The following is a 19,949-nucleotide window of genomic DNA, read 5'->3' on the forward strand; positions in this document are numbered from 1 at the left end:
GGCTCTGGTGAGGGTTCGGTGACCCCTCCTCAAGGGGGGGTACTGTTGTGAATTCTGTTATCGAACTCCCTCCTGTGGTCATGAATGGTACTTCGGCGAGTTCTGTCCATGGACTCCCTCTGGTGGCTGTGAGTGGAGCTGCTGCTTCTGAGGTTCCTTCCACAGGTGACGTAGGTTATTCTTTGGCTGGCTGCTCTATTTAACTCCACTCAGATCGTTACTCCATGCCAGCTGTCAATGTTCTTGTACTGGTTCAGTTCGCTCTTGGATCTTTCTGGTGACCTGTCTACTCCAGCAGAAGCTAAGTCCCTGCTAGTTAATTATTTGTTCATTGTTTCCTTGTCCAGCTGGTTATCATGATTTTTCCTTGCTAGCTGGAAGCTCTGGGATGCAGAGTGGCACCTCCGCACCGTGAGTCGGTGCGGAGGTCTTTTTGCACACTCTGCGTGGTCTTTTTGTAGTTTTTTGTGCTAACCGCAAAGATACCTTTCCTATCCTCAGTCTGTTTAGTAAGTCTGGCCTCCCTTTGCTGAAACCTGTTTCATTTCTGTGTTTGTGACTTTCATCTTACTCACAGCCAATATATGTGGGGGGCTGCCTTTTCCTTTGAGGAATTTCTCTGAGGCAAGGTAGGCTTTATTTTCTATCTCTAGGGCTAGTTAGCTCTTTGGCTGTGAAGAGGCGTCTAGGTCGTGTTAGGTACGCTCCACGGCTATTTCTAGTTGTGTGATAGGATTAGGGGTTGCGGTCAGCAGAGCTCCCACTTCCCAGAGCTTGTCCTGTGTGAGTTTAACCATCAGGTCGTTCCGGGTGCTCCTAACCACCAGGTCCATAACAATGTAGTATGTATGTATGTAATATGTATGCAGTATGCATGCAGTATGTATCTATGTTGTATGTATGTAGTATGTAGTATGTATGTTGTATGTATGTTGTATGTTGTATGTATATTTTATGTATGTATGTTGTATGTATGCAGTATGTATGGTGTATGTATGTTCTATGTATGTGGTATGTTGTATGTATGTTGTATGTATTATGTATGTTTGTGTATTTTTCTTTTTACATTCAACACATTAGCCGGATTATGGGACTACTACTGTCCCATCATTGGCTAATGTGTCAATCACTGCCATTGTAGCAGGATAGCCCGATGGGACTTGTAGTCCCATCGGACAATGCCTGCACACAAACACAAAGACCCCCGGCAGGCCGCACAGACCCCCGGTAAGCTGTGCAGACCCTCAAGAGGCCTTTACAGACCCCCGGCAGGCCGCACAGACCCCCGGCTGGCCGCACAGACCCCTGAAAGGCCCGTACAGACCCCCGGCAGGCCGCACGACCCCCAGCAGGCCGCACAGACCTCCGAGAGGCCTGTACAGACCCCCGGCAGCCCGCAAAGACCCCCAGCAGGCCGCACAGACCCCCGGCAGGCCCTTACAGATCCCCGGCAGGCCCGCACAGACCCCCCCACGGTCACACACAGACCCTGCCCGCACACACAGACACACAATCTCCACACACGCACTGCCCACACTCCATTATAGTGCATCATTGCACTATAGGAACTTCCGATTCCAGTATCCAATATCTTAAATGTATCGGAACTCAGTATCGGAAATCTGATACAGCGAATATCGTCCGATACCCGTTATTTGCACATTTGGAATGCTCAACACTACCCAGTATTTTATTACACACAATGTTAGGTATCGAGTTCCCGCTTCTGCACAGGGGGAATCTCGAGCCATCTCCGCTGCGGTCTCCCATTATTCTCCAGCCGCAGTGGAGTCTGCTCAGCAGAGACGTCGGTCCCAGCGTCTTGCTCAGTCTCACTCTGTACAAAGAGTTACTGCTGCTTTTCCTGCTTCTGCCATTGAAGTCAGTGTTGGGCAGCGGAGAGCAGATGCTTTTGGGACTAAGTCCTGCTTTTCTCTTTCTGAGCATGCCCAGGGCAAGATCTCCCATTGGAGATCGAGGGTCACATGCTCAGGTACTGCAGCACATCCCATTGGTCCTCCAGGAAGGTCCTGAAAGGGCAAAACTTTGGTAGCAGCTTCCCATTGGTCCTTTATTGGAAGGTCCTGAACGTGCTGCAACTATATAAGCTGCGCATGACCGCACGGCCATGAGCTAGTATAGTCTTGATAATGTGTGTGTGTTGATGGATGTATGTCGATGGATGAAAGTCGCTCTTTAAAATCCCCTCCCTACTGTATGACTGCTCGCGGAAGGTGGATGATTGCTACCTAGCGCCCGACTTAACCATCAGCACGTTACACACATTACAGCCTCTAATTGCTGTGACCGCCAGTGCGGCGCCGTGCGCTTTCACAGCGCTTTCCTGACCCAAACCTGGGTGGTTAGTGGCGTTCGCCAGTGCTGCACCGCATGCACTCTCGTGCTTCTTTGTTATAATTATTTCAGTCACTCTGACACCACAGTTGCGGTGTCGAGCGCATGAGGTCTCTATGCACTCAAATCCTGTGTCTTGGGATTGAGTTCTAAGACTCCTTGCTTGCGCTTTTGGTGCGGTACCGCGGTCCTGTGACGCAACAGGGTACGCTTCCTTCACACAGGGTGAGGTTAACCCGTGTGTGTATTCACTTTGTACCGCCATATAGTCCGTCATTACTTGGCAGCAGGTTCCATCTCTGCACGGTGGACCCCGGGCTGCGAACGCACCATACTCTATCTGTCTTATTATTTGGTGCGTTCCGCTAGCCCTAACACACGATCTGATCAAGGGTTATTGGCACGTGCCTCTTATGGAGTTGGCAAAGGAAAAGACCACCTTCATAACATCATAGGGTCTGTACCACTATGTTGTCTTGCCCTTTGGACTACATGGGGCCCCAGCCATGTTCCAGCGGTTGATGGACAGAGTGCTAGAACCCCATCGGAAGTATGCATCAGGGTTCTTGGAAGACATCATCATCTTCAGTACTGACTGGTATACCCACTTGTCACAGGTACAATTGGTTGTAGATTCGCTCAGAGCCGCGGGCTTGACGGCGCATCCCAAGAAATGTGCGATAGGGCTTGAGGAAGCCCGGTACTTAGGATACGTGATCGGCTGTTAGGTTATCAAATCCCAGATAAATAAAATCAAGGCCATTCAGAACTGGCCACAACCTGTTACCACCAAGCAGGTGAGAGTGTTTTTCGGAATCACTGGGTATTACCAGAAGTTTATACCTAATTTTTGGGGGAGAACAACACCCGTTACCAATCTCCATAAGGGAAAGAAGTCGGTCATGGCTTGGTGGAACCCCCAGGCAGAGGGAGCATACCAATCCATGAAGGGGGTGCTGTGCAGATAGCCCATCCCAATTAGCCACAACTTCCAGAAACACTTCATCGTGCAAAGAGATACCTCTAACATTGGCTTAGGAGCGTTCCTGTCACTGGAGGTGAACGGAGAGGAACATCCAGTCACTTACCTAAGTAGGAAACTCACCCCAGCTGAGAAAAATGATACCATAGTGGAGAAGGAGTGCCTCGCCATTAAATGGGCCTTGGAGTCCCTATGTTATTATTTACTTGGTCAACCATTTCGCTTGCTGACAGATCATTCACCCTTTGTATGGATGAGAAATAACAAGGGGAGGCATTCTCGGGTCACCAGATGGTTTAATCTCTGCAGAATGTTAATTTCACTGTGGAACATCGGGCAGAGATTCACAGGTAAAGGTGGATGCCCTGTCACAGGCCCCCTGTATGGTAGCAAATGTTCAACCCCACAAGCTTGAACAGAGTGGGGGTATGTGAGGCAGTGATATGTATTATATGTGAGGGTTACTATGTGTCCCCCAAAATATGCATAGAAGCCTATTAAGGCTGCTGGAGTGCATTGCAGTCTCAGAAATAGCTGTGATTGCAGTGCAAAATAAAGGTAAGTTTAGTCATGGACAAGCTATTTTCCAAAGGCAGATTTAAGAAAACCCTTCGTGGGTTTTTATTTTTGGAGCGAACTATGGGATGGTAGTGAGGCAGTTTGCTCCCTCCAGGCCGGCTCTTACAAGTGGCACATGGATTCCATTTAAGAACCCCGCAGCAAACGGTTGGGTGTATTAGCCTTGATTTGCAGACTGCAGAGCACGTGGCTCTGCAAGTCTCAGCCTATGTGAAGTAACACGAGCCAACTGAAGCCAAAAGGCCTGGCACCCCTCAGCATGACACGGTGGTGCAGTCACCCATGACAACTGGTCTCGGATATGGGCTATCTTGATTCCCGGCTGTGATCCGGAGGATACTATTTGTTTTCTGTTTGTGAGTACATTGGACATTTTTAACTTTCCTGTGGTCACTGCCTGGTTGTCACACTGCACTAACCCTGCTGCATTACAACACACACAACTATGCTATATGGAATATAAATATAGACAGCTCTGTTACATGCGCACTACATTCACATACAAACACACAGAGTTCTGCTACAGGCACATTTTCATAAGCTCTCCTATAGACACATTCACACTCACTACGTTTCCACATTTTACAATTTCTGACATGAACAGAGGTTGCGAAAGTTGAGCAGCTGAAGGATCTTCCAAACAATTAGCTCAGGACCTCCTTGGTCATGTGATCAGTCAAGGTTAATGAGTTAATTGAGTAAAAGGTCCTTCAGTTGCTCAACTTGTGCAGTCTCTGTTCAGATACCGGAAGCTTTCTCTCCTGCTCTGCACCGATCACATATATAAGTGAAGATCAGTTGTTGAGAGAGCACTTCTCTCTATGATTGGGAAGAACACAGTGTCTGTGTTCTCCTCCATCACAATAAGAAGCCTCCTTACTATAAGATGAACAGACTTTAAACAAGATTTTTTCCTTACAAATAGTGCATCTTAAAATCTGAAAAACACGGTAATTTTTTTCACCTTATTGCCCATCTCTCTGGACCCGATCCTCACTTTCACCCATCCTATATTCGTTGCATCTTCTGAACTCCGTCACTCATGCTGAAATCTCCACAGGCTGAAAACCTTTCAAAGTCAGCCAGGACTTATGGCTCTCAATGAGGCCCTTGATAGCTCTGTGCATGCGTGCAAAAAGTCATGGCACATGTCATGACACAATGAAGTCATGACAATCTGTATACTTCTGCAGAACTCTCCCAGGTCTAATCAGACACAGAATTCCCAGCACAGTGTGAGGGGCTCAACAATTACAGTAAGAGCAGCAGGTATAAGAAGATGTGATGAGTACTAGATGGATGACGGTGAGAAGCACAGGGACACGAGAGAGGTGATTGGTGAGATAAGCATAAGGATTTTTTCATTTTCAAATATTATGCTTATTATGAGGTCTGGAAAAAATGTCGGCCAAAGTAAGGGGAATTAAATTCACAGGAAATAACTTCTCGGCAATCAAATTTCCTGGGAAAATCCATGCAAACAGAAGAATTGGAATTTCTGCTCATTTCCATCAAAATATGCTGAAAGTTGGATTTAAAAATTAAATTTGAACTATTTAATTGCAATTCATAAAACAAAAAAGCGGTATATGTGTAAACATTCTAAAGCCGGTTATGATTGTTATCATCTTAATCAACAGGAATTTGTGGTTTCAGTGTTGATTGCTTCCTTTGCTGCGGGCACCACTTCTTTGGGAGCAAAGAGCAGCAAACTGAATATCTGTTCAACAGCCAGATCTCATTGCTGGCAAATGTTTTTAGCATAGCATGGCATAGCCTGTACACATTTTATAATTATCTTTGCAGAAACAGACGGTAGAACAGTCACTTTGCTATTAACTGAACATACTGACAAGACATTAGTTTCATACCTCTGTCTGTGAAGCTAAATCTAATGTGACAATCAATATGGCTGCAGCCCCTGTTGTCACTTTTGCAAAAATGGCAGCCATAAATGGAGAAATTAAAATATATTTGTAAGTAAAAGCATTCCAACACAAAACTTTGATTTTGACTTCAATTTATGATAAATAGAATTTTTACCTTTTTGTGAAAAATTCGGATTCGATAATTAGCATATCAAATTTCCAAAATATGAGGAGGGCAGAGTTTAAATTCTCTGCTCTAAAATGAAATGTAATATTCAAGGTGATAAATACTTTTGGTAAAATTAGTTTCAGGTAACATCAGCTAATGACTAATTTGAGAATGCAGAATAAAGGGTGAATAGTTAATTTGCCAAATTCTTTTCATTTTTCTTTAAAGGAAAATATACATTGAGCAAGAATATAGTTACAGTTTTCCTTGACTTATATGCTATTTTAATTATGAATCACATCAATTAACTTTTCAAGAACGAAAAGATTACTGGATTATATTATTATTTCTTGGAACAATCAATGCATTTCTCAGAGGCTGTCATTTGCTAATAGCAGCACATGTATCATTAATAATTTACTTACTATGTACACAACAATGCATTCATCTTAAAACTTACTAGCAGGTTGTAGTGCCAGTTACTATACCTACTATACTAAATTGCTAAATAATGTCATCCACCACAATTTTCAAGGTATATTACCACGGGCATATTGATTGTTAGGAAATCTACATGTGCAATAAAAGTCTGATTATCTTTCACATTAATACTATTTTCTCAATGAAAACTCCCTTTTAAAAATATAACAAACATTATACCCTTTTATCTACATATTTGCATTCCATCACATAGTTCAAGCTAGCAATATCCCAACTTGGCAATGGACTGGGACCTGTCTTTGATATCTGCCTCTTTATACTCTATCCAAGGCCCATTTTTAAATAATTGTCTGTGACCATTATAGTGGTTCAGGGCTAACATACAGGTGACCTATCCATAGAATAGGGCATCAAAACCAAAATGGTTGGGGTCAGACACTTGATATTACCACTTATTAGCTGAACTGCTATAGAAATACAGTAATCAACGTTGGAAGCAGGACACAGCTCCTCCATACATTGTTTAGTGGCCAGAACACCAAAATATTATTCCTGTACAAACCCTTTAAAAGGAATCTATGAACAGGTTGTTGCTATGTAATCTGAAAGCAGCATAATGTAGTGGCTGAGAGCCTGAATCCAATGATGCATAACTTTCTAGGATAAGATCACTGTTTTATCAGCAACAGGTTATCATTACAGAACTAGGTGTCGTGTGCTTCCTAGTCAACTTTTTCTGTATTACTCCTCCTCCACCACTGACTGGCAGCTTTTCATGAACACTCTACTACTAATCAGTTGTGCAGGTGGTGTTAATGCAGAAGTCAGCATTTTGTGCACTGTTAGATCTGCAGCAGAGAAAACAGTGATTGAATCAAAATGACAGCAAGAAGTCCAGTAAGTGATACATCACTGGAATCTGGGTTTCGGTCCCTACATCATGCTGCGTTCAGATTACATAATAAAAACTTACCAACCGTTTCCCTTTAACTCCACTGAAACTGCCCTAACTAAGGTCACCAATGACCTATTAACCGCCAAGAGCAAGCGACACTACTCTATCCTCCTCCTGGACCTGTCCTTGGCCTTTGACACAGTGGACCATCCCTTGGCATCACAGACTTGGCCCTATCCTGGATCTCGTCATACCTAACTTACCGGACATTCAGCGTCTCCCACTCACACACCACCTCCTCACCTCGCCCCCTATCTGTCGGAGTCCCGCAAGGTTCAGTTCTAGGGTCCCTGCTCTTCTCCATTTACACTTTTGGCCTGGGACAGCTCATAGAATCTCATGGTTTTCAGTATCATCTCTATGCTGATGACACACAGATCTACATCTCTGGACCAGATATCACCTCCCTACTAACCAGAATCCCTCAATGTCTGTCTGCTATTTCATCCTTATTCTCCGCTAGATTTCTAAAACTTAACATGGACAAAAAAGAATTCATCATCTTTCTCCCATCTAATGCGTCCCCCCAATGAACCTATCCATTATAGTAAACAGCTGCACTCTCTCACCAGTCCCACAAGCTCGCTGTCTCGGGGTAATCCTTGACACTGATCTCTCCTATAAACCATATATCCAAGCCCTTTCCACTTCCTGCCACCTTCAACTCAAAAATATGTCTCGGATCTGTACATTCCTAAACCAAGAATCTGCAAAAACCCTAGTCCATGCCCTCATCATCTCCCACCTCGACTACTGTAACCTCTTTCTCTGTGGCCTCCCCTCAAACACTCTGGCACCTCACCAATCTATTCTAAACTCAGCTGCCTGACTAATCCACCTGTCCCCCCACTATTCCCCAGCCTCTTCCCTCTGTTAATCACTTCACTGGCTCCACATTACCCAGAGACTCCAGTACAAAACCCTAACCATGACATACAAAGCCATCCACAACCTGTCCCTCCATACATCTGTGACCTCGTCTCCCGGCACTTTCCTGCACACAACCTCCGATGCTCACAAGATCTCCTTCTCTACTCCCCTCTTATCTCCTCTTCCCACAATCGTATACAAGATTTCTCTCGCGTGTCACCCCTACTCTGGAACTCTCTACCACAACATATCAGACTCTCGCCTACCATCGACACCTTCAAAAAGAACCTGAAGACCCACCTCTTCCAGCAAGCCTACAACCTGCAGTAACCACCGATCGACCAAACCACTGCACGGCCAGCTCTACCCTCACCTGCTGTATCCTCACCCATCCCTTGTAGATTGTGAGCCCTCGTGGGCAGGGTCCTCTATCCTACTGTACCAGTCGTGACTTGTATTGTTCAAGATTATTGTACTTATTTTTATTATGTATACCCCTCCTCACATGTAAAGTGCCATGGAATAAATGGCGCTATAATAATAAATAATAATAATAAATATGTTAAAACTGCAAGCAGTATTTTTATATGAAATCTATAATCATCTTTCAATAGCTTTGGAATTTAATTTGTGTTACTAGAAATTGTACAAATGGCGGCAATTAAACCAGCTGAACATTTCCATGACATTTGTTGTAAATCTAAAACATACCACTATAAAACCTACCCTTGATGATCTCATATATATATTTAATTAGAGCTATATCTATCCTAGAATGTCACACTCTGCTTATAAGCTTAAGATAGCATATTTTGTGTGGGGAACATCTGTTTCATAAATTATACATTTTTATAGCTTAAAACGCAAGTGATGCTAATCACTACTGAGATGAGAGACGATTTACAGATCACCAGTGCAAAAAGATATATATCTTATATAGCGCAAATATTTTATATGAGTGCTTACTTGGAGACATGCACATAAGTTAATCAATTGTAGAAAATTGCTAGAAGCAAACCTTTGTGTCTGAGAATACAAAAATCTAATCTCATTAGAGGTCAGCAGATGCAGATGTACACTGTAAGTTTTAATACAAGCACAAATTTCAACAAGACTCTTCATTAAAGCAGAATTTAAAATGAATTTTTTAAAGGATCTGAACTTTGTAAAAGATTGCCAGTCGAAAGACTACAATTTGGAGACCCACTGGTACATGAATGGGATTAGGAGATTTTGATTTTTTTTAATGGCACACATTCAGAGCAGTATATATGGAAAGCTACATACAATTATCTCAATGTATATGAATACATAAATAAACTGTTAATGTGAAGCTACACTGCTGGGTGTTAGGGGTCGAGTTCCCGCTTCTGCTGCGGTCTCCCATTCCTCTCCTGCCGCAGGTAAACCTGCTTAGCAGAGACGACGGTCCTTGCGTCTGGCTCAGTCTCACTCTGTGCTTAGGCTTGCTGTTGCTTCTCCAGCTTTTGCCATTAAAGCCAGTGCTGGGCAGCAGCGAGTGGACGCTTTTGAGACTAAGTCCTGCTTTTTCCCTTCTGAGCATGCCCAGGGTGAGATCTCCCGTTGGAGATCGAGGGTCACATGCTCAGATGCTGCAGTGGTTCCCATTGGTCCTCCTGGCAGGTCCTGAAAGTACTGCAGCTATATAAGCTTCGCATGACCGCACGGCCATGCGCTAGTGTACAATTGTATACGTGTGTTTGTTATGAGTGCAAGTCGTTCATTAAATACCCCTACCCTATTGTATGACTGTTCGCGTATGGTGTATGGCTATCTAGCGCCCGACTAACCACTCAACGTGTCACACACGTATCAGCGTCTATTGCTGTGTCCGCCAGTGCGGCGCCACGCGCCAGTAGTGCGCCTCCTGACCCACGTCTGGGTTCTTAGTGGTGTCTGCCAGCTCGGCACAGTTCGCACTTCGGTGCTCTAATTATTACTGTTACCTAACACACCCAGTTGCGGTGTTGAGTGCTAGTAGTCTGATCGGACTTCAATCCTGAGTCTTGGGGTTGAGTTCGCTGACTCCTTGCTTGCACTCCTAGGTGCGGTATTGCGGACCAGTGGCTTAACTGGGTTCGCTTCCACTGCCATATTACGCTGCCATTTACTAGCAGCAGGTTTTCACCTGCACGGTGGACCCCGGACTGCGAACGCATCTATTAATATTACATCTTATTCTTGGTGCGTTCCGCCAGTCCTAACAGAACACTAGCGCCAGGGTCTGGCTAGTAAATGGCGGACGATCAGCATTTACAGTGGTACATCCAGCAGCTGGAGGGAAGGTTGGCGGCTCTAGAGCGTTCAACCTCAGCTGTGGATGTCACTGCTGTCGCTGTTCAGGCTGCAAGTGTAGCCGCAGCCAGTTTGTCCGCTGCCACCCCTGCTCTGACTTTATCCCGTCTCCCGCTTCCTGACAAGTTTGCTGGCGACAGTAAACAATGTCGCGGATTCGTGAGCCAGTGCTCTATACACCTTGAGCTCCTGGCGTCACGTTTCCCTACGGAACGGGCGAGAGTGGGATTTATTCTATCTCTCTTGTCGGGCAGGGCGTTGGAGTGGGCAACGCCACTTTGGGAGCGAGATGATCGTGTGGTACAGAGTGCTCCTCTCTTCCTGGACACTCTGAAGCAGGTCTTTTTAGGACCTCGTGTTACCCACGATACCGCGCTCCAGTTGTTGTCTATTACTCAGGGCTCGTCCGTGGTCAGCCAGTTTGCCATCCAGTTCCGGACTCTAGCTTCAGAGCTAGAGTGGCCAGACAAAGTTCTTATTCCGGTGTTCTGGAGGGGACTGGCAGACCATGTGAAGGACGCCTTGGCCACCAGGGAGATACCTGCCATACTGGAGGAACTTATTTCTGTATCTTCCCGCATCGACCTACGTTTTCACGAGCGGAGGTTAGAGTGGACCCAGTGTAGGCAGAGGTTTCGGCTGGCTCCCACCTTCGCCAGACCTCTTGAATCTCCTGTCTTGGCGTCCGACTCCCATGAGGCAATGGAGGTTTCTCGAGCGGGACCTAAATCTCAGGCCGCTCGAGTACCCGTGGTTTGTAAAAACTGTCATCAACTAGGACATTACGCCAATAAATGTCCGCGGCGGTCGGGAAACGATCGCGTCTAGTAACCATTGGGGGAGGTTCACTAGACACAGCTGCATTTTCCTCCAAACTGTCCTTTAAAGGGACAATCCTGTTAGGCTCCTCCACTCTAACAGTCGAGCTTTGTGTGGATTCAGGAGCAGAGGGAAACTTCATGTCCTCTGCTTTTGCTCTGCGCCACGCTATACCACTAGTCATGCTCGCCAAACCTGTAACAGTTAGAGTTGTGAATGGGGCGACACTTCCACTGCAAATCACACACCAGACAGTTCCATTCTCGCTGTCCATGTCCCCTTCCCACCAGGAGATTATTTCCCTTCTTGTTCTTCCCGAGGGAATGGATGAGATTTTGCTGGGAATACCCTGGCTCCGTTTCCACTCCCCACATATTGAGTGGTCCTCAGGGAGAATATTGGGTTGGAGTAAGTCTTGTATGGGCAGGTGTGTGAGTGAGTGTGTACAGGTTTCTACTACCGAGGTACCCGCAGACCTTTCTTCTCTTCCCAAGTGCTATTGGTGCTATGCTGACGTATTCTCTAAAAAGGCTGCTGAGACTCTACCGCCTCATCGCCCCTACGACTGTCCTATTGACCTCTTGCCTGGAGCTGAACCTCCTCGGGGAAGGGTATATCCCCTCTCTCTCCCAGAGACGGAGGCTATGTCTCAATACATTCAGGAGAATTTGGCAAGAGGGTTCATTAGGAAGTCAGTGTCTCCTGCAGGGGCGGGATTCTTCTTCGTACAGAAGAAGAACGGGGAATTACGTCCTTGCATCGATTACAGGGGTCTTAATGCTATCACCATTAAAAATAAGTACCCATTGCCCCTGATATCTGAGCTCTTTGACAGGCTAAGGGGAGCAAAGGTTTTCACCAAACTAGATCTGCGGGGTGCCTACAACCTGATTCGCATCCGTGAGGGGGACGAATGGAAAACGGCTTTTAATACCAGGGATGGGCACTATGAGTATCTGGTGATGCCCTTCGGGCTCTGTAATGCCCCAGCCATTTTTCAGGACTTTGTCAATGATATCTTCCGGGATATGCTTTCCACCTCGGTTGTAGTCTATCTGGATGATATCCTCATCTTCTCTCCAGATATTGACTCCCACCGGAGAGATGTTGGCAGAGTCTTCGAACTCCTACGGGCGAATTCCCTTTATGCTAAGTTGGAGAAGTGTGTGTTTGAGCAGGAGTCCTTACCTTTCCTGGGCTATATCATCTCAGCCCAGGGATTGGCTATGGATCCTGCCAAACTACAGGCTGTGATGGACTGGCAGGAACCTCATTCTCTTAAAGCGGTGCAGCGCTTTATGGGGTTCATAAATTACTATCGCCAATTCATCCCCCACTTCTCAACTTTGGTAGCTCCCTTGGTATCCCTCACCAAGAAGGGAGCGAATCCCAAATTGTGGTCGGAAGAGGTCTCCAAGGCCTTCACTTCTATAAAGTCCCATTTTGCTAGCGCTCCCATCTTACATCGTCCCGATGTGGATAAGCCATTCCTTATGGAGGTGGATGCCTCATCCGTTGGTGCTGGAGCAGTCCTCTATCAAAAGGATGCTCAAGGCAGGAAGCATCCATGCTTCTTCTTCTCAAAGACCTTCACACCAGCGGAGAGAAATTACTCCACCGGGGACAGGGAGTTGCTAGCAATGAAGTTGGCCTTTTCGGAGTGGAGACATCTTTTGGAAGGTGCTCGGTTTCCCTTCCAAGTCTTCACGGACCACAAAAATTTGGTCTATTTGCGTACAGCCCAGCGGCTGAATTCTCGTCAGGCTAGATGGTCCTTGTTTTTCTCCCGGTTCCACTTCACTCTCCATTATCTCGCCGGGGAGAAGAACATTCGTGCTGACGCTCTCTCTCGCTCCCTTGTGTCAACTGAGGAGGAGGAAGAGGAGCCTCGGCTTATTGTCCCTTCAGAGAGTCTGAGAACCGTAGCTCCGGATTCGCTAGAGTCTGTGCCTCCGGGCAAGACTTTTGTTCCCATCAATTTGCGACCGGAGGTTCTCTCTTGGGCTCATTCGTCCAGAGTGGGTGGACACTTTGGGGCAAAGAGGACATCTGAGTTGCTGGCGAGAATATACTGGTGGCCGCATATGGTTCGTGATGTCGGAGACTATGTTCGGGCATGTGTCTCCTGTGCCAAAAATAAGTCTCCTCGTCAACAGCCAGCTGGATTGTTATATCCTCTGCCGGAGGCAGACAGGCCCTGGGAGATGGTTGGGATGGACTTTGTGGTGGGTTTGCCCAAGTCACGTGGCTGTACTGTCATTTGGGTAATCACCGACCATTTTTCTAAAATGGTGCATTTGGTGCCGCTTCCTCAGCTACCTTCTGCACGGGTCTTGGCAGCGTTGTTTATTAAACATGTCTTCCGCCTTCACGGTATGCCGTACAAAATTGTCAGTGATCGAGGTCCTCAGTTTGCGTCTCGGTTCTGGAGAGAGCTTTGTCATCTTCTCAGTATTGAGTTAAATCTCTCTTCTACCTATCATCCCGAGACGAATGGGTTGGTGGAGAGAGCCAACCAGACCTTGGTCACATATCTGCGACATTTTGTCTCTGCCAGGCAGGATGACTGGGCATCTTTGTTACCGAGGGCAGAGTTCGCCCTTAACAACGCTGTAGCCGATTCCACCGGTCAGACTCCTTTCATCCTTAATTACGGTCAGCATCCGCGGGTTCCAGTGCCTATGCCCGTGTCTTCTGCTGACTCCAGGGTGGCAGACTGGGCGGTGGAGGCACGAGACATTGGGACCGCACTCAGGATGCCATCCGGGCCTCCAAGGAGAGAATGAGGTCCTCTGCCGATGCACATCGGCGCCCTGCTCCGACCTTTGCTCCAGGTGACTTAGTGTGGCTCTCTGCTCGTAACATCAGGCTGCGTGTTGAGTCCACTAAGTTTGCTCCTCGCTACTTGGGTCCCTTCAAGGTCCTCGAACAGGTTAATCCTGTGGTTTACCGTCTAGCCCTTCCTCCACGCCTAGGTATCACTGAAACCTTTCATGTGTCCCTCCTTAAGCCCGTGTACATGTCCCGGTTTTCTGAGTCATCTACCGGGACGTCGGGTTCGTCTACGGACGATTACGAGGTGAACGCTATTTTGGGGTGCAAGGTGGTTCGTGGCAGAAAATTTTATTTGGTAGACTGGAGGGGTTACGGCCCTGAGGATAGATCCTGGGAGCCTGCTGAGCACATTCGGGCTCCGCAGCTGTTACCTCGGCTCCTGTTCCTGGCGCTCCTCCTGCTGCCGCCGAGTCCAGGTCAGCTGATGTCCTTGCTGCGTCCTCCTCACTTCGGGGCTCGGTGCTTGCATCCCGGCGCGTGTCCTCCCTGCACTCAGCTGCGCGCTCCTGTGGGTTGCGCAGGCACAGTAGGCTCTGACCGCGTGCGCTCCTTCTGCTCTTCTATCCCTCCATGACCTGACCCGGAAGTACTTCCTGCCAATCAAAGTCTGGCCTCAGGTACTTCTGGCCCTCCTCCCTTTGTGGAGGCGCCTGATTATTGTGTTTTCCTGCTTTAGTTAGGCCGCATAGTTTTCTGTTCTTTACCAGTCCTGTGCATTCCCAGTCTTGTGCCTTTCCAGCCCTGTGTTGTTTAACCTCTTGTTCTCCTGTTTTCTCTTTCAGTTCCTGCTCCTGTGTTCCGCAGTTCCTGTGTTTTCCCTTTCCTCAGTCCGTTCCTCAGCTCCTTTACTTCTCACCCAGGTTTTCCTCCGTCACCTTCTTCCCTTTCTGTTTTTCCTCGTTTTTCTCCCTGTTTCCTTTTCCTCGAGCCGATCCCTGGTCCTGGCCTCCGTGGTACTAGTTTTCCCTGTGCTTGCCTTCTAACAGTCCCTGTATAGGGGTTGGTTCCACTCTGGAGTGCTCGCTCAGGGGAGGTTCGGTGCCACGGTCCAGTGGATCCACTCTTTGTTCTCGTCGCCTTCGGCGTAACAGACTGCACTCGGACGACATCTGAGTGCAGCCTGATTCTAACAGTCCACTCTTTGTTCCCGTCGCCTTCGGCGTTACAGACTGCACTCGGACGACATCTGAGTGCAGCCTGATTCTAACAGTATAATCAGGCCATGGACCCCGCTGGGGCCTCTGCCCAGAAGGAGTTGGTTTTCTTGCGTGAAAACCAGACTCGCATCATGTCTTTCATGAAGACAATGGATTCCCGCTTGTCTGCTTTACAAGCCGTGGATCCTGGGAATGCTACTCAGTTGGCCAGCCTCCAGCAAGAGCTGGTACAGCAGCGTGATACCCAGGCGCACATCCTGTCTTATATGGCGTCCGTGGATGATCGCTTACATTCTTTGCAATCGGCTTCTTCGCAAAGTTCTTCCCGACCTCCTGATACTGCTACAGCACCTACTCCTCATTTGGGTAAACCACCTCGCTTCAGCGGCGATCCCAAACTGTGTCGGGGTTTCCTCAACCAGTGTCGTTTACACTTCGAGTTGTTGCCCCAACAGTACCCTACCGACCGGGCTAAGGTCGCCTTTATCGTGTCTCATTTGGAGGGTGAGGCCCTTTCCTGGGTGAATCCCCTCTGGGAACGAGACGACCCTATTGTGACCAGTATAGTCACCTTTTTGGACACTTTCAGAAGGGTTTTTGATGAGCCCGGAAGGCTCGCTTCCACGACTGAGGCTCTTTTTAATCTTCATCAGGGTACCCTCTCTGTGGGGCAGTATGCCATACGCTTTCGCACCCTATCTTCTGAACTAGGGTGGAACAACGAGGCGTTGGTAGGTACCTTTTGGCGTGGTTTGTCGGGAAAGATTAAAGATGAGCTCGCAGGACGGGATCCTCCTACTTCCTTGGAGGAGCTCATTTCACTTGCTACACGCATTGATTTGCGCTTCCAAGAGCGCTCTAGAGAGGCTGCTAGGGAGAGGAGGCCTATGCGCCCTTCCTCTTTATCTGTTCAGTGTCCTCTCACTCTTCGCCCTTCGGTTTCTTCCGGTAGTGCTGCTCCTGAACCCATGCAGGTTGATCGGGTCAAGATGGCGGACCAACGCAGAAGAGAGAGGCTGGCACAAGGTCTTTGCTTGTACTGTGGTGGAGCAACTCATTTCCTGCGTTCATGTCCTGAGAGGCCGGCAAACGCCTCCACTTAGGACAGGTAAGAGAGGCCTCCCAAAGTGTGTTTGAACCCTCTCCGCCTCTTACTCTTTCTGTTCTTATAATTCAGGGTCAGAGACGTGGCTCGGAACTAGCATATTTGGATTCGGGTGCGGCAGGTAACTTTATCCGGCTTAAGGAGGTGAAGAAATACCAGATTCCGGTGGTCGCCCTGAGATGTCCACGAATGATTGCTTCCGTTGATGGCAAGCCTCTGCAGGAGACCATCTCTATGGTTACCGAGGAGGTAACTCTGCAAGTGGGAGCTCTGCACCAAGAGAAGATTGCTCTCTACGTTTTGCCCAATTTGTCTCATCCCCTTTTGCTCGGTCTTCCTTGGCTTTGGACTCACGAACCCGTCCTGGATTGGCGTTCTGGTGAGATTCTTCGGTGGGGACATCCGTGTCAAGAGAGGTGCTTGGCTTCTGTCCGACCAGTTACGGTCTCTCAATCCTCGTCTGGCCCCGTGGGCTTGCCTCCTGCCTATTGGTCCTTTTCTGACGTTTTCGACAAGAAAGAAGCCGAGACTCTTCCGCCTAATCGGCCCTATGATTGTCCTGTCAAGTTACGTCCCGGAACCACACCGCCCAGAGGTCGGATCTATCCTTTATCCCCTGCTGAGACGTCTGCCATGTCTGAGTACATCCAAGAAAATCTCGCTAAGGGTTTTATAAGGAAATCCTCCTCGCCTGCTGGTGCCGGCTTTTTCTTTGTGAAAAAGAAGGACGGCTCTTTACGTCCCTGCATTGACTATCGAGGTTTGAATGACATCACAGTAAAAAAATAAATACCCTTTGCCGTTAATTCCAGAGCTCTTTGATCGCTTGAGAGGGGCACGGATCTTCTCGAAGTTGGACCTACGTGGAGCCTACAATCTCATTCGTATTCGCCCAGGGGATGAGTGGAAGACTGCCTTCAACACCCGGGATGGACATTACGAGTATCTTGTCATGCCCTTTGGTTTGTGTAACGCTCCCGCAGTCTTTCAAGAATTTGTAAACGACATCTTTCGGGATCTGCTTTACTCCTGCGTTGTGGTCTACCTTGATGATATCCTCATCTTCTCAACGGATCTGTCTTCCCACAGAAGAAGCGTTCGTCTGGTCCTGCAGCGCCTCCGGGAGAATCGCCTTTATGCTAAGATGGAAAAGTGTCTCTTCGAACGATCTTCATTGCCCTTTTTGGGGTATATTGTCTCTGCGAATGGATTGGAGATGGATCCAGAGAAGTTGTCCGCTATCCTACAGTGGCCTCGTCCGGTTGGGGTGAAAGCTATCCAATGCTTCCTCGGTTTTGCTAACTAATACCGACAATTTTTTCCGCATTTCTCGTCCATCATCAAGCCTATCTCCAACCTCACTCGGAAGGGATCCAGTTCTATTGTTTGGTCTTCAGAGGCCGAAGAGGCTTTCTCTAGTCTTAAACAGGCTTTCTCTACCGCACCAGTATTGCATCGGCCTGAGGCTAATAAGCCGTTCATCCTGGAAGTGGACGCCTCTTCCACTGGAGCTGGCGCAGTGTTATCCCAAAAGTCTTCTTCCGGTCGATTGGTTTCCTGCGGATTCTTTTCTAAAGCCTTCTCTCCTGCGGAGTGCAACTATTCTATTGGGGATAGAGAGTTGCTAGCCATCAAGATGGCCCTTGAGGAGTGGCGCCATTTGCTGGAGGGAGCTGTTCATCCTTTTTGTCATCTTCACTGACCACAAGAATCTGGCCTACATCCAGTCTGCCCGGAGGCTCAATCCCCGACAGGCCAGGTGGTCCTTGTTCTTCGCTCGCTTTGATTTCGAATTGCATTTTTGTCCTGGTCTGAAGAATGTCAAAGCAGATGCCTTATCCCGGTCTTTTCAACCTCAAGATGTGGAGGAGGATCTCTCTCACATCATTGATCCTCTCAAGGTCATCTCTGTGGCTCCCGTGAGGTTGATTACTCCACCGCCTGGCAAGACCTTTGTTCCTGAGACCAAGAGAACTCAAGTGTTGCGATGGGGCCACTCCTCCAAAATCTCTGGTCATGTCAGGGTTAAAAAGACTTTGGAGCTCATCTCTCGGTTTTACTGGTGGCCCTCTCTCCGCCAAGATGTGATTGACTACTCTGCTTCTTGCTCCTCTTGGGCCAAGGTTAAAGTTCCCAGAAGATTACCTTCTGGATTTTTGCTTCCATTACCTGTTCCTTCTACTCCTTGGCAACACATTGCCTTGGATTTCATCATGGATCTACCCTGCTCTTCCGGTTTCATTACCATCCTGGTAGTAGTAGACCGCTTCTCCAAGATGGCACACTTTGTTCCATTACAGCAACTACCTTCAGCTCATGAACTGGCAAAAGTTTTTGTCCAGCATGTTTTCCGACTTCATGGTTTCCCGTCACACATGGTGTCAAACCGAGGTGTGCAGTTTACTTCTCGATTTTGGAGGGCTCTCTGCGGTCTCCTGGAGGTCAAATTGGATTTCTCTTCCGCGTATCACCCTCAAACCAACGGGCAAGTGGAACGTGTCAATCAGGTGTTGGCGACCTATCTTCGCCATTTCTCTAATGCACATCACGATAATTGGTCAAGTCTTCTTCCATGGGCTGAGTTTGCCTACAATAACCACCCTGGCGAGTCTTCAGGCAAGTCTCCTTTCTTTGTGGTCTATGGCATGCATCCCAGGGTTCCATTGCCCATCTCTGCCTCCGCCGGGGTTCCAGCAGCTGACTCCGTGACTGTGGATTTCTCCAAGATCTGGCTGGAGGCTAAGGAAGCCCTGAAGAGGTCAGGTGAATGCATGAAGAGACATGCTGACAAGAGGCTTCTGGAGGCTCCATATTTTCTTCCTGGCGAAAAGGTTTGGCTGTTTTCAAAATATATTAGATTGAAGATTCCTTCTTACAAGCTTGGACCTCGTTATATCGGTCCTTTTGAAGTCCTCCGGCGCATTAACAATGTTGCTTACAAGCTCAGGTTACCTGTCTCACTCCGTATTCCTAATGTCTTCCACATCTCTCTCCTAAAACTGGTCATTCTTAATCGTTTTCATTCCGTTCCGAGTCCTTCTCCTCCTCCAATCTCTGCAGATAACGTTTTTGAGGTGGAGGATATCTTAGCATCCAAAAGAGTCAGAGACAAGACATTCTTTTTGGTTGATTGGAAGGGTTTTGGTCCTGAGGAGAGGTCATGGGAACCTAGGGAGAACATTAATGCTCCTCGCATTCTTAAGAAGTTTTTGTCAAAGAGTAGTAGGAGGGGGTGTAAGAGAGGGGGTACTGTTACCTCGGCTCCTGTTCCTGGCGCTCCTCCTGCTGCCGCCGAGTCCAGGTCAGCTGATGTCTTTGCTGCGTCCTCCTCACTTCGGGGCTCGGTACTTGCATTCCGGCGCGCGTCCTCCCTGCACTCAGCTGCGCGCTCCTGTGGGTTGCGCAGGCGCAGTAGGCTCTGACCGCGCGCGCTCCTTCTGCTCTTCTATCCCTCCATGACCTGACCCGGAAGTACTTCCTGCCAATCAAAGTCTGGCC

General features: G+C 47.8%; 1 protein-coding gene across 3 annotated transcripts in view; it reads right to left on the minus strand.

The window, feature by feature from the left end:
- Positions 1-19,949, minus strand: part of GRM8 (glutamate metabotropic receptor 8) — a 2,054,171-nt gene that overhangs the window by 54,293 nt on the left and 1,979,929 nt on the right. The gene's annotated exons all lie outside the window — the stretch shown is intronic.

This window comes from Ranitomeya imitator, chromosome 4 (assembly GCF_032444005.1).
Source record: "Ranitomeya imitator isolate aRanImi1 chromosome 4, aRanImi1.pri, whole genome shotgun sequence".
Taxonomy (NCBI): domain Eukaryota; kingdom Metazoa; phylum Chordata; class Amphibia; order Anura; family Dendrobatidae; genus Ranitomeya; species Ranitomeya imitator.